The sequence below is a fragment of the Gracilinanus agilis genome, chromosome 1 (assembly GCF_016433145.1).
Source record: "Gracilinanus agilis isolate LMUSP501 chromosome 1, AgileGrace, whole genome shotgun sequence".
Taxonomy (NCBI): domain Eukaryota; kingdom Metazoa; phylum Chordata; class Mammalia; order Didelphimorphia; family Didelphidae; genus Gracilinanus; species Gracilinanus agilis.
In genome coordinates, this window is record NC_058130.1 from 261,486,767 (window position 1) to 261,511,906 (window position 25,140).

General features: G+C 35.4%; 1 pseudogene; it reads left to right on the forward strand.

Annotated features, from left to right (window-relative positions):
• The window catches only part of LOC123250582, a 148,400-nt pseudogene extending 130,872 nt beyond the window's left edge, over nt 1–17,528 (forward strand).
• Nucleotides 17,529–25,140: the final 7,612 nt, after the last annotated feature.

A 25,140-nucleotide genomic window follows, 5' to 3' on the forward strand; every position in this document is an offset into this window, starting at 1 on the left:
ATATATATATATATATATATATATATACACACACACACACACATGCATACATATAAATATAAATATTGAACTATATCTCTTCCAGTTCTGGGATTCTATGAATCTAAGCACTTTGAAATTATAGGATTCTAATCAAAAGTGCTGACTACCTAAAGCAATGGATATGAATGACTTTGAATAGGATCATTATCTTAAAGTTTCAGGGAATAGAGGTATACACTAGTTCTAATTAAGATCATATTGTTGTAGTTGGCTCTTTTAAAAGTGGCCACTCCATCAAATAAAGTCTTGATAATGTTAGCAATTTTTAATGCAGCAAAATTCTTTAGAAATACATTATTCTAAGTTACCATAAATCCCTTCCTCACATCCCATCCTACTCTGGGTGTAAATTCCAATCACTTGTTATTTCTCTGGCAATTTCGAACAGGTTGTTTTGCATCTGTACAAGAGGTGATGATGAGTTTTCTTAGGTTTGTTTATATCATTTATATTCAGAAAATCAATCACCTGCTGTTATTCTATGTAATGGTTTTCTATAATCCAAATGGCAAATTTTATTTTAGTGGGAGTTATAAATATATTTTGCAACAGTAATATTTAAAAAGTAGAAGGCACTTAAGGCTTGTTTTAATCATTTGTGAGCAATGAAGACCCAGACAGGAAATCTTTTATTGTCTATGGATGTAATTTTATTCCTTCTTTTCAAAAGGATTGAAATGAGAAAACTCTAAAAAGTTTCAAATCTTATACTATATCTGAAGATTGAGCTGCTAAAAATAATAAATAAATTATGTTTGTTACCAAAGGGAATAGTTTTTACCTTTCCATCTTTAGAGTAATTACTTTGTGTTTTGCATTGTGATGACATGAAGTGGACCATAAAATATGCTTATTGGGTATTGTTTTCAAAATTGGTTTGTCAAATGTGCTTGACACCCTGCTTTGCACACTGAAGCATTTCAGGACTACTGGAAACATCTAATGAATATATTCAAGGTATAATTGACTTTTCTGAAGCTCCTCAAAGTGGACTTAGGCATGGAGAAAGAGGAGATTGAGGTAGAGTTGCCTGTGGGCAAATAATTCTATTTTCTAATACTCTCACAGGGTTTTTAGATTTCCCTGAGAATAGACTCTGACTGTGTTGTTTGTTTGACCTTGACCTTAGACGAGGCTGGTAGGTAAAGGGGAAAAAAGTAAACAATAAGAGAAAGTATATTTTATTTGAGAGAAAAAGGAACATTTTTTTTCCAGAACTGATATCCCTAGCACCTGGGAATCCTGTATCCACTAGGTCTGAATCAGTCAAGAGGGGGTCTCTTATCTTTTCCTATTATCTTGAAAACTCAGCCTAGATTAAAAAGGGCTTGAAGAAGAGAGGAAATGAGTTGTGTGAGCATACCCAATTGATCCCTATCTCAGTGGCTGATTGACAGTTCAGTCACTTTCATGGAACATGCAAGTGGTGGTTATAGCTGAGAATTACATGTGATTTTCCTTTCTCTTGTCTAGAAGCACATTTCCACCAACCTTTCAGTTTTGCTTTAGTAAAACCCTCACTTAAATAAAAATAGCTATAGGTATAAATAAATTTGTATATTTATGTTTGTATATTTATGTTAGTTATTGGGTTTTTGCTTCTTGCATATTAAGGTGGATAGCTCACCTTTGCATGTTATTTTATTTAAGAAGTGCTTTTTGAATTTTATTAATTTGATATATGACTTCTTTATAAACATTTTGTTCTTTTATCATTGATGCTTGCTTACTAATTTTGAAAATCTTGTTTCTTTTTTTTTTGTTTTGTATTTCTCTTTTAGTCTCCTGTGTATATTTCTTTAAGTCATATTCAATCCAAAACACTCATATGATTGTAATAAATATGAAATTTTATTAATCAAAGCTGTTAACAATGCCATACACAATTATATGCTGAATCTGTACACCTGTGACAACAGGATGCTTGCTCTAATTATATGATTTACTCATATTTTTTGTTGTTATTTGACTGTGGTCTTTAGTCCCTATTCACTGCATTCCTATTTTATAGGTTATGTGCTAAGCATGCATTTTAATTCATTGCTCTACTGTTTTAGTGCATATGACTAATGCATGTCTAATGCCTAAACTGCTTTAGTGAGTACTTAAAGGCTGTCTTCATAGATCAAGCTTTTCAATAGTTGGAAACTGCATGTGCAATGTTTTGTTGTATAATGGGCATTAAGATTCATAAGGAATAACCAATTCTTGAAGTAGATTGAATATTTTTCAAAAAAAACTGAAGGAAACACTAAAAGAGTAAGAGCAATATTGAATAATTTATAGTGGAACCAGGTTTGAGGAGCCCATTAATGGTGTGATCAATGAATTTTCATACCATTTTGATCATTCTAAAGTGCTTGATAAAATCCCAGTAAGGGACAATGATATCTGGGAATTGGCTCATAAACTTCCATCTGAAGAGAACCTCAAGAAATTTGAAGTATTCATGATCAAAGGGGGTTCTCCAATGACAGGGAATGGCTACCTTAGTAATAAACTAAAAGTTTTAGATAGATCTATCTATCTATCTATCATCTATCTATCTATCTATATAATAATATGAGACAAGATTTTTACTATCAGGAATACATTCCTCATCTATAGGTACAGCTGAATGTATATTCTCTCTGAGAGAAACAAAAGCCCCACTTCTACTTGGATCAGGAGTTCTTAACATGTGTGTGTGACTGATGTTTGTATGTGTGTGTATGTGTGTTTTGTGAACTTTGTGTATTCCTTCCCAGAATGTTTTCCCCACATTATTATTTCTTTTGGAATATTTTTCTATGGTTACATGACTCTTATTTTCTCCCTCCCCTCTTCCTTCCCCCTCCTGGAGATGACAAGTCTCAGAATAATGTTTTAGATGAATGAAACAAAATAAAATAGTTACAAATAAAATAAATGACATCTAAAATACACTTTCCCCCATTGAAATGAATGAAAATAACCTAAAATCTAGGGTTCTGTGAGCCCATATTAAAAACCATATACAAATGAGTCAAACAAAGAAGTATTCATAAGCTATGGACTAATCCCTATGAGTTTTCCAAGAGTGTTACCTAAAGCAGGTAACATAAAGGCTAGATAACAGAAGCCCTCACTTATGGAGACAATCAAAACTAGACATTTCGTAGAAGTGAGATATGTCCAAAACAGGAATCTTCACAGGTTAAAAACACTCCTCTTGAAGAAGAGTGAAAACAAATGTGTTATAAAGAAGCTCTCAGACTAGCAGATGAATTATGTGATGGAAAGTATCAGATGTTTTCAAATACCTATAGTCCATAAGGAAAAGAAACAATGGAATTACATAACAAGAATTCAGTGAAAATTAAATAGTTCGGGAGTCCTGGACAAAAGCAATATCAGAAAAATATGTATGTTCTAAAAAGTCAAAGAGCAAGACAATGATGCAAAAAGACTCAAGTGTCAATCGCTAGAAGGAACCTTACTGTCAAGAGAAGGGCAGAATCTGAGTAATGGAATATTATTCCTCTCACTGGCTTCACATTTGATGCAAGAAAACATTTCATACTACCCATTGTATATCATTCTATGGGCATGAAAACTTTACACGATAATTTTGTAAATATTGAGCTAATCATGGAGTTAATAGGAAACAGATTTTGCTGGTCAAAAATGAATATAGATTTCACTAAGAAGGGTGATTTTTTTCAAAGTACTACCAATGTTTGGTGCATGCTTTAAGAATATAAGCATTATCTGAACATTAAAACAACATTGAGGTACCTTCTCACACCTAGCAGACTTGCAATATGGCAACAAAGGAAAGTGATAAGTGTTGGAGGGGATGTGACAAAATTGGGACAGAAATACACGACTGGTAGAGTTGTGAATTGGTCCAACCATTCTGGAGGGCAATTTGGAATTATGGCCAAAAAGCTTTAAAAGAATGCCTGTAGCAGCAGCTCAGTGGATTGAGAGCCAGGCCTAGAGATGGGAGGTCCTTAGTTCAAATCTGGCCTCAGACACTTCCCAGCTGTGTGATGCTGGGCAAGTCCCTTGATCCCCATTGCCTAGCCCTTACCACTCTTCTGCCTTGGAACCCATACACAGTATTGATTCCAAGATGGAAGGTAAGGGTTCAAAAGAAAAAAAAAAGAATGCCTGACCTTTGATCCAATCAAACCACTGCTGGGTCCATACCACAAAGAGTTAATAAGGAAAAAGACTTGTACAAAAATATTTATAGCCATGTTCTTTGTGGTGCAAAAAGTTGGAAAATGAGGGGGTGTCCCCCAACTGGGGAATGACTGATCAAATTGTGGTATCTGATGATGATGGAATATTATTGTGCTAAAAGGAATAATGACCTGGAGGAATTCCATATGATCTGGAAAGATCTCCAGGAATTAATGCAGAGTGAAAGGAGCAGAACCAGGAGAACTTTGAACACAGATAATGATACAATGTGACACAATAAAAAGTAATAGACTTTTCTACTAGTAGCAATACAATGATCCAGGACAATGCAGAGCAACTTTGGAGAAAGAACACTATCCACATTCAGAGAAAGAACTGTGGGAACAGAAACACAATAGAAAAACATATTATCAATCACTTAGTTTGATGGGGATATGACTAGATTTCTTTATTTTAAAAGATGACTATTTCAAAAAAGAATAACATGGAAATAAGTTTTGAAAAATGATACATATATAACCCAGTATAATTGTTTGTCAGCCCCTTGAGTGTGGAGGAAAGAAGGGTGAGAAAAATAATGAATCATGTAACCATAAAGTATTCTAAATAAATTTTAAAAAGAAAAAAAGAATATAAGCATTATTGAACCTTGAGGATTTTGACATTTTTATCTCGAGAATGACATAGTAATAACATAAGCTCCTTGAGTATCTTTGCCAAGGTTTGTGAAAAGTCAGACACAATTCATAAAATTACTGAACAACAACAACAAAAGTCATAAATCATTCAGCAAAAATCCTGGATCTAGGATAGTTACTAGGTGGTACTGTGAATAGAATGCTGGGCCTAGTGTTATGAAGTCTCATCTTCACGAGTCTGTCCTTTGACATTTATTGGCCATGTGACCCTGGGCAAATCATTTAACCCTGCCTCAGTTTCCTCATCTATAAAATGAGATGGGAGAATGAAATAGCAAACCACAAGGATATTCCTAATGGAGTCAGACACAACCGAAATGATTTGATAACAACAACAATCCCTATTCAATCCAGATTTCTAGAATAAGATTGATTACTGGGGATTAAAGAGGCTAAGCATTAAGAAAGATAGTTTAGCTTCCTGGTTAAGATGGCAGCAGAGTAAAAAGCATCTGCTTAACCTCTCCCAACTGAAACATATATGACTCCTCAAGAAGACATAAAAACAAATTCAGAGGATTGAAGGGACTCCACAACAGGCCACAGCATTGAAGGTATGTGGAATTGGGGCATTTCCATGCTATAAGGGTGTGAAACAGCTCTCACTAAAACACAAGCTGAGCAACCCCTTCCCCCACCCTACACCACCTACAGTACCAAAACCAGCACATGAGAGCTAGAGCAAGATTGGGGCACCCCATTAAGTTCTTGGAAGCTACTTGGGGTCACAAGGGCCAGTTCCTGAGAGCAGCAAGACTTAAGACCCCAAGAGGCTAAAGAACAAGAGGACTATGAACACAGACCCTGAGCATAGATGCAAGCACAGGCTCTTGCGTCCATGGATCCTGAGCTCAGGAACGGAATCGGATCCCAAGCCCAGGAGAGGATTCGGATTCTTAGCGCAGGAGCAGACCTTGAGTGAGGATCAAGTGCAGAGGGGTGCATGACTGTGGAAACAGCTCCCTGAAACTTTTACAGGAGCCTCTGACAGAGGAACAAGCAAGTGGAACACTAGGAGGCTTGACCCTGAGAGCAACTAGATCTGAGACTTCAGAAGCCTAGAGAAGACCAACAGACCCTGGGTGTGAGGATAAACTTGAGAGGGCACAGGGCTAAAAATGGCAAGCCAGAGACAAGAATCCCAAAAGAGAAAGATCATCAAGAAGAAATCTGTAACACTCGACAACATTTACACAGATAAAATCCAGACAAGAGAGCAAACAGCGGAGGAGAACAAACAAGTAATCACATCCAAACCTTCCCAAAAAAATTAAAACTGGTCACAAGCTATTGAAGAGTTCAAATCTGAGATGATGAGAAAGATGGAAGAGATCTGGCAAGAAAATAACAGTTTAAAAGGCAGAATTACACAATTAGAAAGTGAGGCAAGTCAATTGAAGACCAGAAATGACCAGATTGTAAAGAAAAACCAAAAGATTATAGCCAAAAATCAAAAGATTATAATGGAAAACAAGTCGCTAAAGGGTAAAATTGAGCAATTAGAAGCTAATGATCTCTCAAGACAGCAAGAACAAATAAAATAAAGTCAGAAGACTGATAAAATAGAAGGAAACATAAAATATCTCAATGAGAAACTGACAGATCAAGAAAACAGGTCTAGAAGAGATAATTTGAGAATCATTGGTCTTCCCGAAAAAGCAGAAATTAATAGAAATTTGGACTACATACTAAAAGAAATTATTCAGCAAAATTTCCCTGAAGTTCTACAACAAGAGGGCAATATAGACATTGAAAAGATCCATAGATCACCCTCTACACTAGACCCATAAAAGACAACCCCCAGGAATATAATAGCCAAATTCAAGAACTTCCAAGTAAAAGAAAAAATCTTACAAGAAGTCAGAAAGAGACAATTCATATATCAAGGAGCACCAATCAGGATCACACAGGATCTGGCAGCCTCCACACTAGAAGACCACAAGGCTTGGAATATGATATTCAGAAAGGCAAGAGAACTGGGTTTACAACCACGGATCACCTACCCATCAAAACTGAATATACACTTCCAGGGGAAAGTTTGGGCATTCAACAAGATAGAAGATTTCCAAGTATTTGCACAGAAAAGACCAGGAATAAATGGAAAGGTTGATATCCAACCACAAAAATCAAGAGAAACATAAAAAAGGTAAATAAGAAACAGAGGGGAAAGAAAGAAAACTCATATTTCAAGGGCTTCAATAAGATCTAATTATTTGTATTCGTATGTGGAGAAATGTTATGTATAATTCTCTGTAGTGAACTTTATTCACTATTATAGTATTCACTATTATATTAATCAGAAGAATTATATATAGGGAGAAGTTAGAACACTAAATGATCTAAGATGATGTGGGGAGTGGGAAAGAGGGGGGTGAATAGTAGAGGACACCAAGAAAAACTTGAATGAATATGAAAAATAGGATATTCTATTACACACAAAGAGGGCATTAGAAGGGGAAGGGATGAATACTCACATAAGAAGGAGAGGAAGAGAGCATTAAGAGGTAATATTTAAACCTTACTCTCAGGGTAATTAACCCTGAGAGGGAAGAGTAGCTTTATCCATTGGGACATAAAACTCTATCTAACCCTACTGAGAAAGGCAGAAGGATAAACCAAGGGGAGCAGGGGAGTGGGGAGGTCAAAAAAGGGAGGGGAGAAAAAGGGGGAAGGAATTCATTAGGGCTTAAAAATAAAAAAGAGGGGAATAATAAGAGAAGGGGTAGAAAGGAAAGTAAATTAAGGGAGGGGAAAAGGGTTACTGGCTTAAAGCAAACCACTGGTTTAAAAGGAAATAGTGTAAGAAAAAGAGGTATAACTAGGAAAGGATACCAAAATTTGGGGTAATACATAACTGATAATTATAACTCTGAATGTGAATGGGATGAACTCACGCATAAAACAGAAGCAAATAGAAGAAGGGATTAGAAACCAAAATCCTACCATATGTTGTCAACAATAAACATATATGAGGAGGGTGGGCATACACAGGTTTAAGGTAAAGGGCTTCAATAAAATCCTTTGGGCCTCAAATGAGAAAAAGAAGGCAGGAGTGGCAATTATGATCTCTGACAAAGCCAAAGTAAAAATAGATATGATTAAAAAAGACAGGGAAGGTCATTACATCCTGATTAAAAAATTAGATTTAATTGATACGTGGAGAAAAATGAATAGGGACAAAAAGGAATACATCTTCTTTTCAGCTGCACATGGTACATTCACAAAGACTGACCATGTAATAAGGCATAGAAACATGGCAAAAAATGCAAAAGAGCAGAAATAATAAAGGTAAACTTCTCAGATGATAATGCAATAAAAATAATAATTAGTAAGGGCACCTAGACAGGCAAATCAAAAACTAATTGGAAATTAAATAATATGATTCTCCAAAACCAGCTAGTCAAAGAAGAAATCATAGAAACAATCAACAATTTCACTGAAGAGAATAACAATGATGAGACATCCTACCAAACTCTGTGGGATGCAATCTAGGAGATATGGATAAATATTTGCAAAAATATTAATTGCCTAGATTAACAGCAGAAGAAACAGAATACCTAAATAATTCCATATCAGAAAAAGAAATTGAACAAGCCATCAAAGAATTCCCTAAGAAAAAATCATCAGGGCCTGATGGATTCACAAGTGAATTCTATCAGACATTCAAAGAGCAAATAATCCCAATCCTATACAAATTATCTGATATAATAAGCAAAGAAGGAGTCCTACCGAATTCCTTTTATGACACAAATATGGTACTGATTCCAAAGCCAGGGAGATCAAAAACAGAGAAAGAAAACTACAGACCAATCTCCCTAATGAACATGGATGCAAAAATCTTAAATAGAATACTAGTAAAGACACTCCAGCAAGTGATCAAGAGGATCATCCATCATGATCAGTTGAAATTAATACCAGGAATGCAAGGATGGTTCAACATTAGGAAAACCATCCACATAATTGACCACATCAACAGTCTAACAAACAAAAATCACATGATTATTTCAGTAGATGCTAAAAAGCCTTTGACAAAATACAGCACCCATTCCTATTGAAAACCGTAGAAAGTATAGGAATAGAAGGACATTTCCTAAAACTAATAAACAGTATATACCTAAAACCGTTAACAAACATCATATGCAATGGGGATAAATTAGAAGCCTTCTCAATAAGATCATGAAACAAGGATGCCTATTATCGCCTCTACTATTCAACATAGTACTAGAAACACTAACAGTAGCAATTAGAGAAGAAAAAGAAATTGAAGGTGTCAAAATAGGCAATGAGGAGACTAAGCTATCACTCTTTAAAGATGATATGATGGTCAACTTAAAAAATCCTAGAGAATCAACTAAGAAGCTTGTAGAAATAATCAACAACTTTAGCGAAGTTGCAAGATACAAAATAAATGCACATAAATCATCAGCATTTCTATATATTTCCAACACATCACAGCAGCAAGAGGTAGAAAGAAAAACACCATTTAAAATCACCCTAGATAATATAAAATACTTGAGAATCTATCTACCAAACCAAAGACAGCAACTATATGAAAACAACTACAAAATACTTTCCAAACAAATAAAACTGGATCTCAACAATTGGAAAGCCATTAATTGTTCATGGGTAGGACGAGCTAACATAATAAAAATGACAATTCTACCCAAATTAATTTATCTATTTAGTGCCATACCTATCATACTACCAAAAAATTTCTTTACTGAATTAGGAAAAACTATAACAAACTTCATATGGAATAACAAAAGATCAAGAATATCAAGGGAAATAATGGGAAAAAATGTGAAGGAAGGGGCCTAGCAGTACCAGATATTAAACTATACTATAAAGCAGCAGTCATTAAAACAAAATGGTACTGGCTAAGATACAGAAGGGAGGATCAATGGAATAGACTTTGGGTAAATGACATCAGCAAGACAGTGTATGATAAACCCCAAAAGCCCAACTTTTGGGACATGAATCCACTATTTGACAATAACTGCTGGGAAATTTGGAAAACAATATGGGAGAGATTAGCTTTAGATCTACATCTCATACCCTACACCAAGATAAATTCAGAATGGGTGAATGACTTGAATATAAAGAGGGAAACTATAAATAAGTTAAGTGAACACAGAATAGTATACTTGTCAGATATCTGGGAAAGGAAAGTTTTTAAAACCAAACAAGAGTTAGAGAAAACTACAAAATGTAAAATAAATGATTTTGATTATATTAAACTAAAAATATTTTGTACAAACAAAAACAATGCAGCCAAAATCAGAAGGGAAACAACAAATTGGGAAAAAACCTTTATAATAAAAAACTCTGACAGGGGTCTAATTACTCAAATATACAAGGAGTTAAATCAATTGTATAAAAAATCAAGCCATTCCCCAATTGATAAATGGGCAAGAGACATGAATAGGCAATTTTCAGATAAAGAAATCAAAAGTATCAATAAGCACCTGAGAAAGTGTTCTAAATCTCTAATAATTAGAGAAATTCAAATCAAAACAACTCTGAGATATCACCTCACACCTAGCAGATTGGCTAAAATGAAAGAGGGGGAGAGTAATGAATGTTGGAGGGGATGTGGCAAAATTGGGACATTAATGCATTGCTGGTGGAGTTGTGAACTGATCCAACCATTCTGGCTGGTAGTTTGGAACTATGCTCAAAGAGCTATAAAAAATGCCTGCCCTTTGATCCAGCCATACCATTGTTGGGTTTGTACCCCAAAGAGATCATAGATAAACAGACTTGTACGAAAATATTTATAGCTGTGCTTTTTGTGGTGGCAAAAACCTGGAAAAGGAGGGTATGCCCTTCAATTGGGGAATGGCTGAACAAATTGTGGTATATGCTGTTGATGGAATACTATTGTGCTCAAAGGAATAATAAACTTGTTGAATTCCATGTGAATTGGAAAGACCTCCAGGAACTGATGCCGAGCGAAAGGAGCAGAGCCAGAAGAACATTGTACACAGAGACCAATACACTGTGGTAAAATAGAATGTAATGGACTTGTGTACTAGCAGCAATGCAATGATCCAGGACAATTCTGAGGAATTTATGGTAAAGAACACTACCCACATTCAGAGGAAGAACTGCAGGAGAGGAAAAATAGAAGAAAAACAACTGCTTGAACACATTGGTTGAGGCAGACATGATTGGGGATTTTGATTCCAAACTACCACACCAATGCAATGATCAACAATTTGGAAATAGGTCTTGATCAGTGACATATATTAAAACCAGTGGAAATGCGCATCAGCCAGGGGTGGGGGTAGGGTGAGGGGTGAGGGGAATGTAGGAGCATGAATCATGTAACCATGTTAACTTTTCTAAAAATTGAATATTAATAAATGTTAAAAAATAAACTGGAAGTTTATAAAAAAAAAAAAAGAAAGATAGTTTATTTGAGGGAGATCTGGAATGGTTCCCAAAACTCCTCATGCTAGTACCGTTAAACCAATTGGCATTCAGGGTATTAAACTAATCACATGCATTTTCAGCTTGGCCATTAAGATCCCTGATATAAACAAAGTAACCATAGTACCGGTCTATTAACTAAATTTTAAAGAAATACCAGAACTTTAATTTTTTTAATATTGTCTTCTAAATGATCACAATAATACTTTTCATCTGGAAAACGAGGCATGGTAGAGTGTTTTTTTGTTGTTGTTGTATTTCCACATCACATTTCACACATTCTAAATTTCACAGCCCTTTGAGCTCAAATTAAAGATATTACTCCTGCACTGTAGCTTTGCCATAAATTCTAGGCTATCAATTCCTTTGAAAGATAATCAGAATTGTCTTAAATATTCAAGGATAAGCTACAAACAGAAAACAAAAAAGTGACAAAATTTTATGATTTACCAAATAAGAATGCACGGCCATAGTTTCATGCATATTAACTTGAGAGCAATCATCTGGGAGTCTTATAAAAACTAGCTCGCTGTTCAAGCCACAATTCATTCATGAATTCAGGGAAAAAATACATAGAAAATAAAAGAACATACTCTAAGTCCCTGTCACTCACTGCAGGACTCTCCTAATATAGATGCAAGTGCCTTTAATATAGCTTTATGAATTCAATAGGGAAGAATTTTTAATCATTTTTCTAGGAGTTGAAAACAAGCACTGTTTCTGAATAGTCAGATTTTTAAAGCCTTTGACTGCATTACATCAGGACTAGATTGATTGAAATATGTTCTTAAAAATCCAATATTTGAAATTTATCTAGTTATATTAAGTAAACCTGACTCCTTTTCAAAAGCTGAGTGATTTTTGCAGCATAAAATCGACTCTTCACCTGCTGAGACCAGGAATAGTGAATTCCATTTAATGTGTTCTGAAAGGTATATGTATTTTAGGAGCAAGGGGGAGGTCTAAGGTCTTTTAAAATTTCTGTATAACGTGAGATTATTCGTTTGGGCATAATTAGTGGAGTTGTAGACACAGTAGCAAAATTTCAGAAACTGCCATTTAGCTATTCATTCTATACCATCCTTGTTTCAATTGGCATTTATTTCTAAAAGTACCAAATCATGTTTAATTTACAAGTATGATTGAATAACAGAAGCATTTCAGTTGTCATTGTTGTCCTCAAGTGGATATTCTAGAAAATACAATGAAACTCAATGGCTTAGGATGAAACTTGGGGTTGCTCAGGGGAGACATGGATGTTGAGGAACCACTTATTTCCAATTCTTTTTAAATCTCTTTTTAACAAAATTTAGACTGTTCTTATCTGTTTTCTAGCACCCAAGATTTCCATTTAGAACTGTTCGCATTTGAGAGCTTGGCTGTGGGCAATTTATAATCTCTTTAGTGATATTTCTTTTGACAAAAGAGAATAAAAAAATATTTAAAGAGACACAAGTTAGCATTTTCCCCCACTTTTTTCTATCGAATTGGGATTCATAAGAGGGATTCATGTGCTATGAATTAGACAATAAATGCTAATTAGAAGAAGGCTGTTTTTGCAAGATGGTGCAAATAGTGTTTCCTTTGAAAAATTAAAGTTATCCAGAATTTAGTCAGAAAATTCTATTTTCAATGTTAACCCCAATGAATATTGTTAATCAAATTTTATTTTGATAGTTTTAATACTAAATTTAATATGAATGATAACTATGAAGAGAGTTTTATTGTAACCCAAACTACAAAACTGATTATAGTTCATTTGAATAATAATGTAAGAGATCAAAACTTTGGAAGATTTTGTTTCAGTTGTAAACCAAGTCTTTTCATACAAAGATACCTCATGGAAGAGTTTCGTAGAGATTTTCCAAAAGATAATCTTTCACTTTCAAACAAAATTTAGTGACTCACAGTTTTAATTTTATGTTTTTAATTGGAGAAATGCCAAGAGTTCCAAGTTTTAAATGTCTTCTCTAATGTCTGTATTAAAGGAGGAAATACTTTGTGTATAACACAAAGTTACCATTTTGACTTTTTCCTTTTGTTTCATGAAATAAGGGAAGTTAACCAATAATTTGATGTGCCTAGAAAGAGTAAGAAATGGCATCATGTTATGGATCCTAATGGGTTCTTTAGAAAAGTTTCTCTATCTTAAAGTCTCAACAAATAATTATTAAATGACTATTGTTCAGAGTACTACTTTAATTTAAACTCCCTGTCAAGGAGAGAGTTAGAGAATAGACCTCTGCTTTTACTGGCAAAGGAAACTACTTAATGAGCTAGATAGGTCAGTGCCTCATGGGCTTAATGAATTGGTGACTTTTGAGAGAGTAGTTTTCAAAACCTGATGTAGACAGAAACCAGATGGCAAAAGATCTGTGAGATAGTGGATAATGAGAAAGCAGGGATATTAGTGTATGTGTGTCTGGTGAATCAGAGTGTACATATTTATTTTTAAGGTGAATATTTTGAAATACTTATATTAAGATATGGAAATGACTACAGAACTCTGCTTTTCTATGCTAAACTGGACCGGACAAAGGACTTACTATGACTTATTTCTGGATTTTTCCAAAAAGATTTAGTCTGTTACATTTGGAGAATGCTTCTTTCTATTCAACTATCGTGGTTCTTCTCCGTTCCTTCACCTTTATTCTCTCTTCAGCTATAATATTATGTTTCTATTCCCCATCACTGTTAAACTTTCTGAAAATTTCTGTATTACTACTCACAGAAGCATAAATGGGGTTATGCGGGTGTTCCTGGGTACAAAACAATACAAGTGTTCTTAACCTGGGATGTGCATACTTGTATTTTGTTTAATACAGGGGTCTGCAACCTTTTTGGCCATGAGCACCATAAACGCCACATTTTTTAAAATGTAATTTCGTGAGAGCCATACAGTGCTCACAGTGTGCTCCTGTAACAGTGTGCGTTCCTGTAACAGCACCTGAAAAAAATTGACTTCATGGCTCCTGCAGAAAGAACCATATCTGGCCTTCAAAAGAGCCAGATATGGTCTGAGAGCCATACGTTGCCAACCCCTGGTTTAATATTTTAATAATGACATTTCAACATAACTTATTTTATTTGTTTTCCCAATTATTTTATCTTATTCTTTTAAAAACATTATTCTGGGGGGGAAACTGGGCAGCTCAGTGGATTGAGAGCCAGGCCTAGAGACGGGAGGTCCTAGGTTCAAATCTGACCTCAGACACTTCCCAGCTGTGTGATCCTGGGCAAGTCACTTGACCCCCATTCCCTACCCTTACCACTCTTCTGCCTTGGAGCCAATACACAGTATTGATTCTAAGACAGAAGGTAAGGGTTTTAAAATAAACAAACAAACAAACAAACGAATGAATGAATGAATGAATGAATAAACAATCAAATAAATAAATAAATGAGCAAATAAATAAATAAATGAATGAATGAATAAAATAAAAACATTATTCTGAGATAATCCGTAAGATCCAAAAGCCTCAAAATAAGTCTATGGCACAAAATTTTTTTAAGAAGCCTTGTTTGAAAAGCCTCAAAAATCCTTTTGTATTTTGTCCACATTAAGTTTATATTTCAATACTTAATAAGATTATAGAACTTGAAATAGGAAGGATTTTAAAGATCATCTAGTACAGCAGAGGCAAAGTCAAATAGAAATGGGGGTCACTAAGCCATATATAATGATCTATTATTTTAATTACATTAAAATGTAATCTAATTTGTGTTTTATTATTTTTAAATTAATTTTGCTAAATATTTCTCAATAATATTTTATTCTGGTTCAAGTTGCATGTAGGGGATAGAGGGTGAGTTTGGCATCTCTGATCCAATCAGATGCTATTATGTTACAAATGAGGAAATCAAGGTGCAGAGAGGTAGTTTTTCCAAGATTACAAAGTGTAAACATAACAGACAGGATTTAAATCTGTATTCTATGATTCCATATTCAATATCTTTTTGTTTGTAAAGATATTAGTTTGGTTTATAAAACAAATCTAAGAAACCAAAACAACATAAATTTTTTAATCAAAAACTAAACTTTACTTAAACATGTGTGTACATTAAAATATAAGTACTTAGAATAAAATAGATAAATACTTGGATGTTTAAGTTTAAGTATTTATCCATCTTAATTAAAACTAAACATTTAATTTAATTTAAAATAGATGTTTTAATCCAAACATTTATAATTTTTAATCCAAGTATTTATAATTTAATGTTAAATATTTGTAATTAATGAATTAAGATGGACAAATACTTAGATTAAAATATGACATATATTTAATCCAATATGTATCCATTTTAATCCAACTATTATAATTTATATTATATTATATCACATGATGCTATATATTTTTCTCTGAGTTTTAGGCATAAATCTGTCAGAAAAAAATTATTTAACTTAACACCATTTTAATACAAATATTCATAATTTAACAGAGGTGTCAGAGCTTACAGGTATTATATAATTCATAATTGCATAATACCTCCATATTCTCAGACTTTTACTTCTTTATCCTCAAAATGATTTGAAGAAACAATTAAAAACATTTCAAAGAAGAAAATTATCATTATAGGGTGAAAGATTAGTTTGGAATTTGTATTCCAGGATAGAATCTCCTCAGATTCTTCTTTTGACCATCCCCCTTAAGGACTGAATGGGATTAATCATTATAATCAATATATTAATTATTGAAGAAAAAAAGAAGACACTGCCCTTAATGATTAACATCAATCCCCTTGAAAGAACGGTCTTAGCTTTTGTTTTTCCCACTTAAGGAAAAATTCTGGAAAAGTTTTTAAGTTAGAGAAAATATAATTTCTTAGTATTTTCCATTATACTTTTAAAAATATATATGCCTTTACAACCCTCAACCCTTTGTTTTTAAATGTTTTTCCTTTTCTCAATTTCTCCGTGGCTTCAAATAATATTCAATACAGATGTTTCCAACTCCATATCTCCAATCCTAACCTCTCTTCTGAGGTCTACAGTTGCCTGAAGAATATCTTCACCTTGATGTCCCTTTCTATAATCACTGGAAATCTACCATGTCCTAACTTTATTAAAATTCTACTTAGGTGGGGCAGCTGGGTAGCTCAGTGGAGTGAGAGTCAGGCCTAGAGACAGGAGGTCCTAGGTTCAAACCCGGCCTCAGCCACTTCCCAGCTGTGTGACCCTGGGCAAGTCACTTGACCCCCATTGCCCACCCTTACCAATCTTCCACCTATGAGACAATACACCGAAGTACAAGGGTTTAAAAAAATTAAAAAAAAATTCTACTTAGGTGCTTAATTACTCACTTTTAATATTTTCTTTACTCTCATGTTTGTATTACAATATTTCTACTCAGCCCTGGTCTCATCAAGAATGCTTGGAAATCCTCTATTTCACTGAAGTTCTGTGTTTATTTCCCCTTGTCAAATTACAGTAGTGTCCCATATTAATGGGGGTTTTGTTTAAAGACCGACCATGGGCTAAAATTGTGGGTACAAGTGAATACTTGCTAATCCCATATATAACATGATTTTCTTGTACATAGATACATATAATAAAGTTAAAATGATAAATTAAACAAATAGGCTGCAGATACCTGGTGTGCCTGGGAGTGTACAAGAAACTGATGCAGGTGCCCTGTAGACATGTCTTTTACACTCTTTGCCCACAAACAGGTATGAAACCAAAGAAAGCCTTTTGTGGATTCTGTCAAGGTGCTCTGTCTCCAGAAATCAAAGATATGGACTTAGAAAAGCAAATTGAAACAATGGAAGCCACTTGTAGTGGCTGCAAGACAAATCTGTTTTTGTCAAAAAATTGCATAACCATGTGACTTCCTCTTCCAAGTATCAGAGCTACTTAATGAAAGCTACTTAATGAAATTAAAAAAAAAGAAATGTAAAGGTTACCACTAACAATATGGCACATCAGCGAAGGAATATTCCAAACAGATTCACCTTTCCTTATCCTTATTGTCCTGAGAAGAAATTTTATCAGGGAGAACTACATGGACACTGCAAAATATACCACAGCACAGACATTAAATCAGTGGTTTGTCCAATTTGTTCCTTGATGCCTTGGGAAGACCCTAATTACCAGAGTGATAACTTATGGATCACAATCAGCACTGATACCAGTTTTCCTGTGGCATTTTGTGGAAATCTGCTTTGGAAACTCTTCAGGGAACTTGAATTTCCGCATACTTAGCTTATATTAATAATCACGAAGACAAAATGCTTTGAGCTTCTTTTGTAAGATCAGAGCTGTTCTTGCCTCCTAATGAACAAAAGGAACTAGAACAAGTTTTGATCTCATTCTCTAGATTTCATGTCTGAATACTAGATTTAATTAGTCAGTAATTATATAGATATATATTATATATTTTTAATCTAGAAATGCTTTGGATTTGTATGCTGCTATTTTACCTTTCCTGATAAGCTTAAATAGCATCTGTTCAGTGCCAATTGATTCCTGGAAGCCCTATATAACAGCAGGATAAAACCAACATTATAGTAATAACAAAGCATATTGTACATTATTATATTATCCCTTTTCTATGGAGGACATGTTTCATTATTTCATTAATGTTTCTTTATTATATCAATAATAATAAATTAATTAATTATTAATAATGTTTCATTATTATATTATCCCTTTTCTATGGAGGATAAGTTCTAAGATCCCCAAAGATGCTTATGTTAACTTTACTGTATAGTTCTGTGTTTTCTTTACACATTCCTATCCTTCTCTCCACAAAAAATCCTAAAAATGCAAAACTCCCAAATGAAAGCAGAACTGAATAATAAAAAGACCACTACCCTGGGCAGATTACTGCCCCCAGTGTAGAGAGAGAAGGCTTTGCTCCACTCTACCCCTCCCAGATGCCCACCAGTCTGTTTTCCATCTATCAAAGCTCAGGTCCTGGTCTTCACCTGTTTTTAACCATATGCCAGCCCTCTCCCTCATCAGACTATGGCTTTCTTCCAGTTTCCCTCATTCCCCTGGAATACTCATTTGATTGTGGATAACTGAAACTATTGAGAGCAAAACTATAGATAAGGAGAATGGGGAACTATTGTATTCATCCTTGGTTTCATTGGGCAAGTTTTTTGTTGTTGTTATAGGCCTATAACTTTGCTTTTTGGAACATCATGTTTCATACTTTTCTTTCCTTTAAAGTGGTGGTTGCTCATGAGAAAATGTTATAAATCTCTAATAATTATAGAAATGCAAATCAAAACAACTCTGAGGTATCACCTCACACCTAGCAGATTGGCTAAAATGACAGCAGGGGAGAGTGATGAATGTTGTAGGGGATGTGGCAAAATTGGGACATTAAAGCATTGCTGGTGGAGTTGTGAATTGATCCAACCTTCTGGATGGCAATTTGGAACTATGCCCAAAGGGCTTTAAAAGACTACCTGCCTTTTGTTCCAGCCATACCACTGCTTGGTTTATACCCCAAAAAGATAATAAGGAAAAAGACTTGTACAAAAATATTTATAGCTGTGCTCTTTGTGGTGGCAAAAAATTGGAAAATGAGAGAATGTCCTTCGCTTGGCGAATGGCTGAACAAATTGCGCTCAAAGGAATAAAGAACTGGAGGAATTGCATGTGAACTTCAATGACCTCCAGAAACTGATGCAGAGTGAAAGGAGCAGAACCAGGAGAACATTGTACACAGAGACTGGTACACTGTGGTACAATCGAACATAACAAACTTCTCTACTAGCAGCAATGCAAAGATCCAGAGCAAGGCTGAGGGACTTATAAGAAAGAAAACTAGCCACATTCAGAGGAAGAACTGTGGGAGGAGAAACCCAGAGGAAAAACAACTGCTTGAACACATGGGCTGATGGGGATATTATAGGGGATGAAGACACTAAATGATAACTCTAGTCCAACTATCAATAATATGGAATTAGGTCTTAATCAATGATACATGTAAAATCCAGTGGAATTGTGCATTGGCTAAGATGGGTTGGGGGGCTTGGGGAGAGGGAAAGAACATAAAACATGTAACTATGGGAAAATATTCAAAATAAAAATAAAAACATAACTGAAAAATTTTTAATTAAAAATAAAAAACATAAAGTGGTGCCTGCTAAATTTTGTGTAATTTTGTCTATGGTTCCTAGATATTTTGATTTTATTGGGCTGCTTGATACATTCCCGTATTATATATGATATATTTCCCCCAATTGCCAGAAAGCTCTGATTTTACCATGACATTCTTGGTAGTTATTATTTCAGAGTTCCTTTTAAGAGATCCATATGAGGTTCTAATAAGAATAGTCAATTTTCTTTTATGATTTTCTGAAATATGTCATCCAGTCCATTTTATTTTTAAGTTTTTGTTAATGACTTTCAGATAGTTGTTTCTCCTCCATCTTTTTCCTTGGGTCAATTTATTTTTTAATGTGAGATAGCTTATACTAATTTTTTTTAAATAATCTTTTGATTTACTTTAATATTTCTTGATTTATCATGGATTTATTAATTTCCTTGATCTGTTCTAACTTTTAGTGAGTCTTTGACTCAGATAAAATTTTGTGCCTTTTGTGTTAAGTTTGTGCCTATTCCTGTGGTTTACATCTGCGGTCTTGTGCTTGATAGATGACTCACTCTGGTTTCTCCCTTGATTTCTGATTACTATTCAGTATGATACTAATCTGAAATCTGTGTTCATGCCATTGCTGGACAAGTCAGCTTGCACTACTTCTTCCTGTTCTGCTATCTTGGCTGTTGTAAATAAGTCTTTTCAGAGACATTTATTTTTCTTCTGACAATTGCTTTATTTCTTTCCCCCAAATGTGGGAATTTTGTTTCACTAATAATTTTCTTTCCTATAATTGGTTTGTTTGTTGTGGTTGTCTGTTTTTTTTTCCAGTCAGAATCTTTTCTGGAAACATAACTGTGATTCCTGGCCTAATGTCAAACAGCTGGAAACACATGTTCAACATTTTCCCAAATCATACAATTTTTACAGGATACTACTGCAACCTTGAATTTCAAATGATCTTATTCAAGTAATTCTCAGCACTTGATATTTAACCTCAACATGCAATATTCCCCCTATGTTTAAGATTAATATTTAGGATATATAATAAGGGAAGCAGAAAATAGGTTGCAATAGGGAAGGGAAGGAGTTTTTGCAAAAGCCGGCCATATGCCAGGAAATGATGATGCTTAATTCTGGAACTCAGAGAGAAAATAAAGAGTGAGCACCAATGGTCAGTAGGGGCTTTTGGACTTCCTGTCTTTTGAACTGTCTAGAGCTGGAACTTCCTCTCTAGCTCTGAAAGCTGAGGAGGTTTGTTTCCCTATCCCCTGGAACTGAATATTTTTACCTCCGGTGTTCCTGTCTGGAGAAACCCTTCATTACTTGAGATTTATCAATGTTTCCTGCATACTGAAAATGTTCCCAACTGCTCAGAAGATCTGTGGTCCAGCTAACCCATGTTGGTGAAGGTCAGAAGCCAATTCCGGCTTGGCTCAGCTAGGGTTGAACTCAACCACAAAGGGTTCATTCACCCTGAAGAAACTAACAGACCTGCTTATCCTTCAAAAATAATCTGGGAGTATTAAATAGAGACAGGTTTTTTGGGGATCAAAATAGCCAGGTCAGGGCCTCAGGAAGCATCAAGTCACAGAAGGCACCCCATGAGGGGTTTTAGAAGATAGGCAGTTAGTGAGAACCCTTAAAGTTAGGGAACCCTATTCCTTAATCCTCCCCTTCAATATACCTTGTTTCCAAGTAAATCCCTGTCCTGTTTTTATAAACCTGTCTGGGATATTTTTAAGCACATTGGTCAAGAAAGGAAAGCTCTCAGGCTTTCTTTACTAAGAATTACTGAGACATCCAAGCAACTTCAGTATCCTACTATCATTAAGGTCATCCATTTCAGGATCAAATATTTCACATGGGAAGAAAATTCTCAGTCTAAAAATGACAATTCTAATTCATTTTTAAGTATATACTACTTAGGACAAATGGGTAGATAGATTCCCCACCATATGACTAGGCCCAGGAGACCACAGCCTTAGTTGGAGCCAGTTCAGGGGCAGATACAGACAACAAAGACAGAAGAGTCACTAAGATATTGGGCATTTTACAAGACCATCTGCTGAGCCACATTCCCAACACTAGTACTATCTATAATGCTAATGGCAAAGCTAACTGTCAACCCACTCAGTCCAAAGCTGAGGCTTGCTCCACTTTAAGGAACTCATAAATAGGTGATTCCCATGTAAGAGTATTGGTGAGGAGAATAGCCACTAGCAGACCATAGAATGTGATGCTACTAGTTTAATGCAGGATTGCTGCCAGAATCTCTTGCACTTGCAAATCCATCTGAGGCAATCCTGACAGTTGGAGGGAATAGAATGTTGACCCAGCCAGGATGCTGGTCTCAAGGGAAAACCATTAGAGCTGGTCTATAAATATCCCTGGAGTACCAACTGAAGGGCCTTTTGCTTTGGGGGTTTTTGGGCTTTGCCTGATTTCCCTTGACCTCTCCCTTGACATCATGCTATTCCCTGGATTTCCCCATTGGGCCCTGGGAGGAGGGTATTTTGGGGGGTGGAAATCATGGGAACTGGTTCTATAGGCAGGCAGGGACAACCTAAACCAAGCCATCACCTCATCTAGTAATCTGCTAAACCTTATTACCTCAGGGCATTGAAATTATCCCTGACCCCCCTCTTCTGTGACCCTCTTCCAGAACCAGCTTCTCCCTTAGCAGCAGTTACCAGACCTTAAACCCTTTTCCCTCAGCTTACCCTTGGCATTAAAAAAAACCTCTTTGGCTTTTATACAAAGAGCTTCTGGTGAATCATTGTACTCACTAGTAGGGCAACAGCTGAAGAGGGAAAGAATAACTTTCTTTATTTCTTGAGGGCTAAAGTAGGCATCCATCTTGGGCAGGAAGTGGATTAGCTTCCTCTTCCTGTATGCTAGGATTTGTTCTCCAGAAGGGAGGGGCTGTTTATTCCTCCCCTCAAGGGAGCTTAGAATAACAGCAGGAGGCTGAATAAAACCTTCAGCCAGGCTCTCACAATTTCTGGCTGACCTAAGTTGTTCTGTGTTAAGAGATAGCCTTCCCTGCCAGGAGCAGCTAATATCACCCAGAGCACTCAAGTATAAGCCTCATTGATTAGCTCATTTCATATTCCCCTTTATTCCATAACACTAGCCATGATGACAGAAATGATTGACTTCATGATTAGCTCAGATCACAAGACTAACATGACTGTGAATCCAATGCCACTTTTTGCTATGCCATAAGCCATCCCCAAAAGCACTGAAGACCATGGTGGCCAAGGTGCCTTCTTGCAGACTTTTGAACATGTCTTCTTAGTGTCAATAGGTCAGAAGGTAAACAGGGTGTAGGAAGAGGGACTAAGGCACAGAGCTAGGTAGAAGGTAAAGGCCTAGAGGATGGGTAGATGGGTGGAATGGTATGAACTCATAAGACCTTTACCATAATTGTTAATTGCTTACATGACTTTACCATATTTCTACGAAAACATGGGTAAAGAGTTAATCTGATCAACTGGACACTAAGGAATTATTATACAAGTTTGCCTTAAAAGAAATTTCTATCCAGTTTTTGGCTATCCCCTTCATATTTCATAATAAGAGGCTACTCCATTGGCTTTAGGTGCCTAATCTATTATTCTGAATTATGCTTTTCATTAAATTTCCATTTAAGTCATTCTTTTGCTTATGTTCTCAGTATTAAATACTATTTTTCTAAATTAAATTAATTTTTGTTTTCTTTTTTGTTTAATATTTTTGCACATTTATCTTTTTAAAAATCTCTATACCTCAAAGGATATATAGTTTATAATAGTACCACATGATTTGGCAAATAAAAATAATGTGTAATATTCCCACACAGAAAATGATGTTATCTTTCAAAATATAAATTTTTTCATACTTAGTTTTCATTTTTTATTTATTTTGTGTTTTGTTTTCTTTGTATTTTATTTTTTGTCTTTTTGTTATATTTATGTGTCTCTGAGAGAGGAAATTGTAATCTCCTACAATAACTACATTAACCCTTTCTTGTAATCCAGTTACACTTTCCTTTTGTCCCATTTAAAAGTATTTTACAAACTTCCTGTGGACATGTGGGAGACTTTGAAACTACATTTTCCGTGATCCAATGGGTTTCCGGTTTTGGGCGTGGTGATGTCCAACGCAGCTTAAATTCAGAGGTTGGCCTTGAGACTATCTCTTTGGCTACTAAGGAAGATGGGAGGAGATGCAGACAAGTGGCATTTTTAAAAATAGTCATGTGTGGTCATATATATTTTTACCAACATGGTCATGGAAATTAAAATATTATTTTTCCTCATAATATCAGCCTTTATCATTTTTAATCCTTACATTTATGGCAACCAGAAGTTTGGAATTTGGACTCTCAATTTTTCAGATAGCCTACCAAGAGCATTTAGAATCCTTCCCAGAGCCATGCTCCTTTTCCATGCTTGCTCCTCTCCCTATACTCCCCAGTCTCGAGCCTACTTTTCAGGGAAAGGGGAAAGTGGCTTTGCTCGCCATGTTTTCGCTAATAGCAAAAGCTTGTTTTTGCTAATAGCAAAAGCTTGTTTTTACCTGCCTTCAGAAGCTGACAGCCAGCTGAGTCCGATCCACCCTGGAGGGGTGGAGAAGCCACTTCTGGCTTCTGAACTTAATCCCAAATGCCGATACCCTGCCTGCTACCACCAGTGCAGAGACCCCCACCCCTTCCAATTTTCCTGACTCTGTTTCTGCCTGCCCTGCCTGCCAAATCCCTAGCCCACCAGTGCAGACCGCTTCCACTGCTCCCACTGCAGACTCCTGAGTCCCCGGCCCATTTTGAGTTCAATCTCAGAGACTGCTTCAGCCGCTGCTGCTTAAGATTTGGAAAGTATTGCCCTCCCCCCCCCCCCGGCCCCCCGCTCTCTTGTTACTGACTTTTAACCAGAAAGATGCTTTTATTCCATGCTAGCCCTATACGTGTTTTCTCTAAAGCCTGACCTAGACCCCAGCCCACAATCTCTCCAAGTGGGGTTTCTAAAAACTGACCTAAGCTTTTCTCTAGCCCCTACCCTACCCCACGCTTCCATGTGGGAACTAGTGTTTACTCTTCAAACAGGAAGTAAAATGACAAACTTTCTTGCAATTATTTCAAACTTGAAACTCAGGAGAACTTTGAACTTTAAAACCCCTTAAGCTCAGAGTAGAGCTAAATTAGAAGAACCTTGAATTGAACCAGGCATGGACTTTTAAACCTCAGAACTGAATGGGTTTTATTTCTGTTTTTAAAAGACTGTCTCTTACTGTATTTTGCTGATTGATTTTGTAAATTAATTTTGTTGTTTGTTTGTTGATTTTTCTGTTGCACTGAATCATTTTAAGCTAATGAAGTTTTGGCTGCTAGATTAATTCCTTTTATGATTTTATTGTAACTCCCAAATAATGAACAATCTATTAGAACTGGTAAAAGAGGTTTTTTTACTGTATAGCTTGTTATCTGGTACTCATATTGTATTTCCTAATTTATTTAAGGTTTCATTTTTTACTGTATGAAAATAATGCTGTTCTCTGTACCATTTATGAACATCCTATACACTTTTTAAAGTTGTAAATTGCCTTATGTATACTGGATTTGCCATCTGTCCTATAGGAGCACATGGCTTAAGTTTTTATTCTATCTTGATAATTGTGTACAACCTTGGAGATTTTGATGCCTTGAGATTTAAATTGTAATTTATAAGAGGTTTTAAATTTTACTTTATAAAATAATATATAAT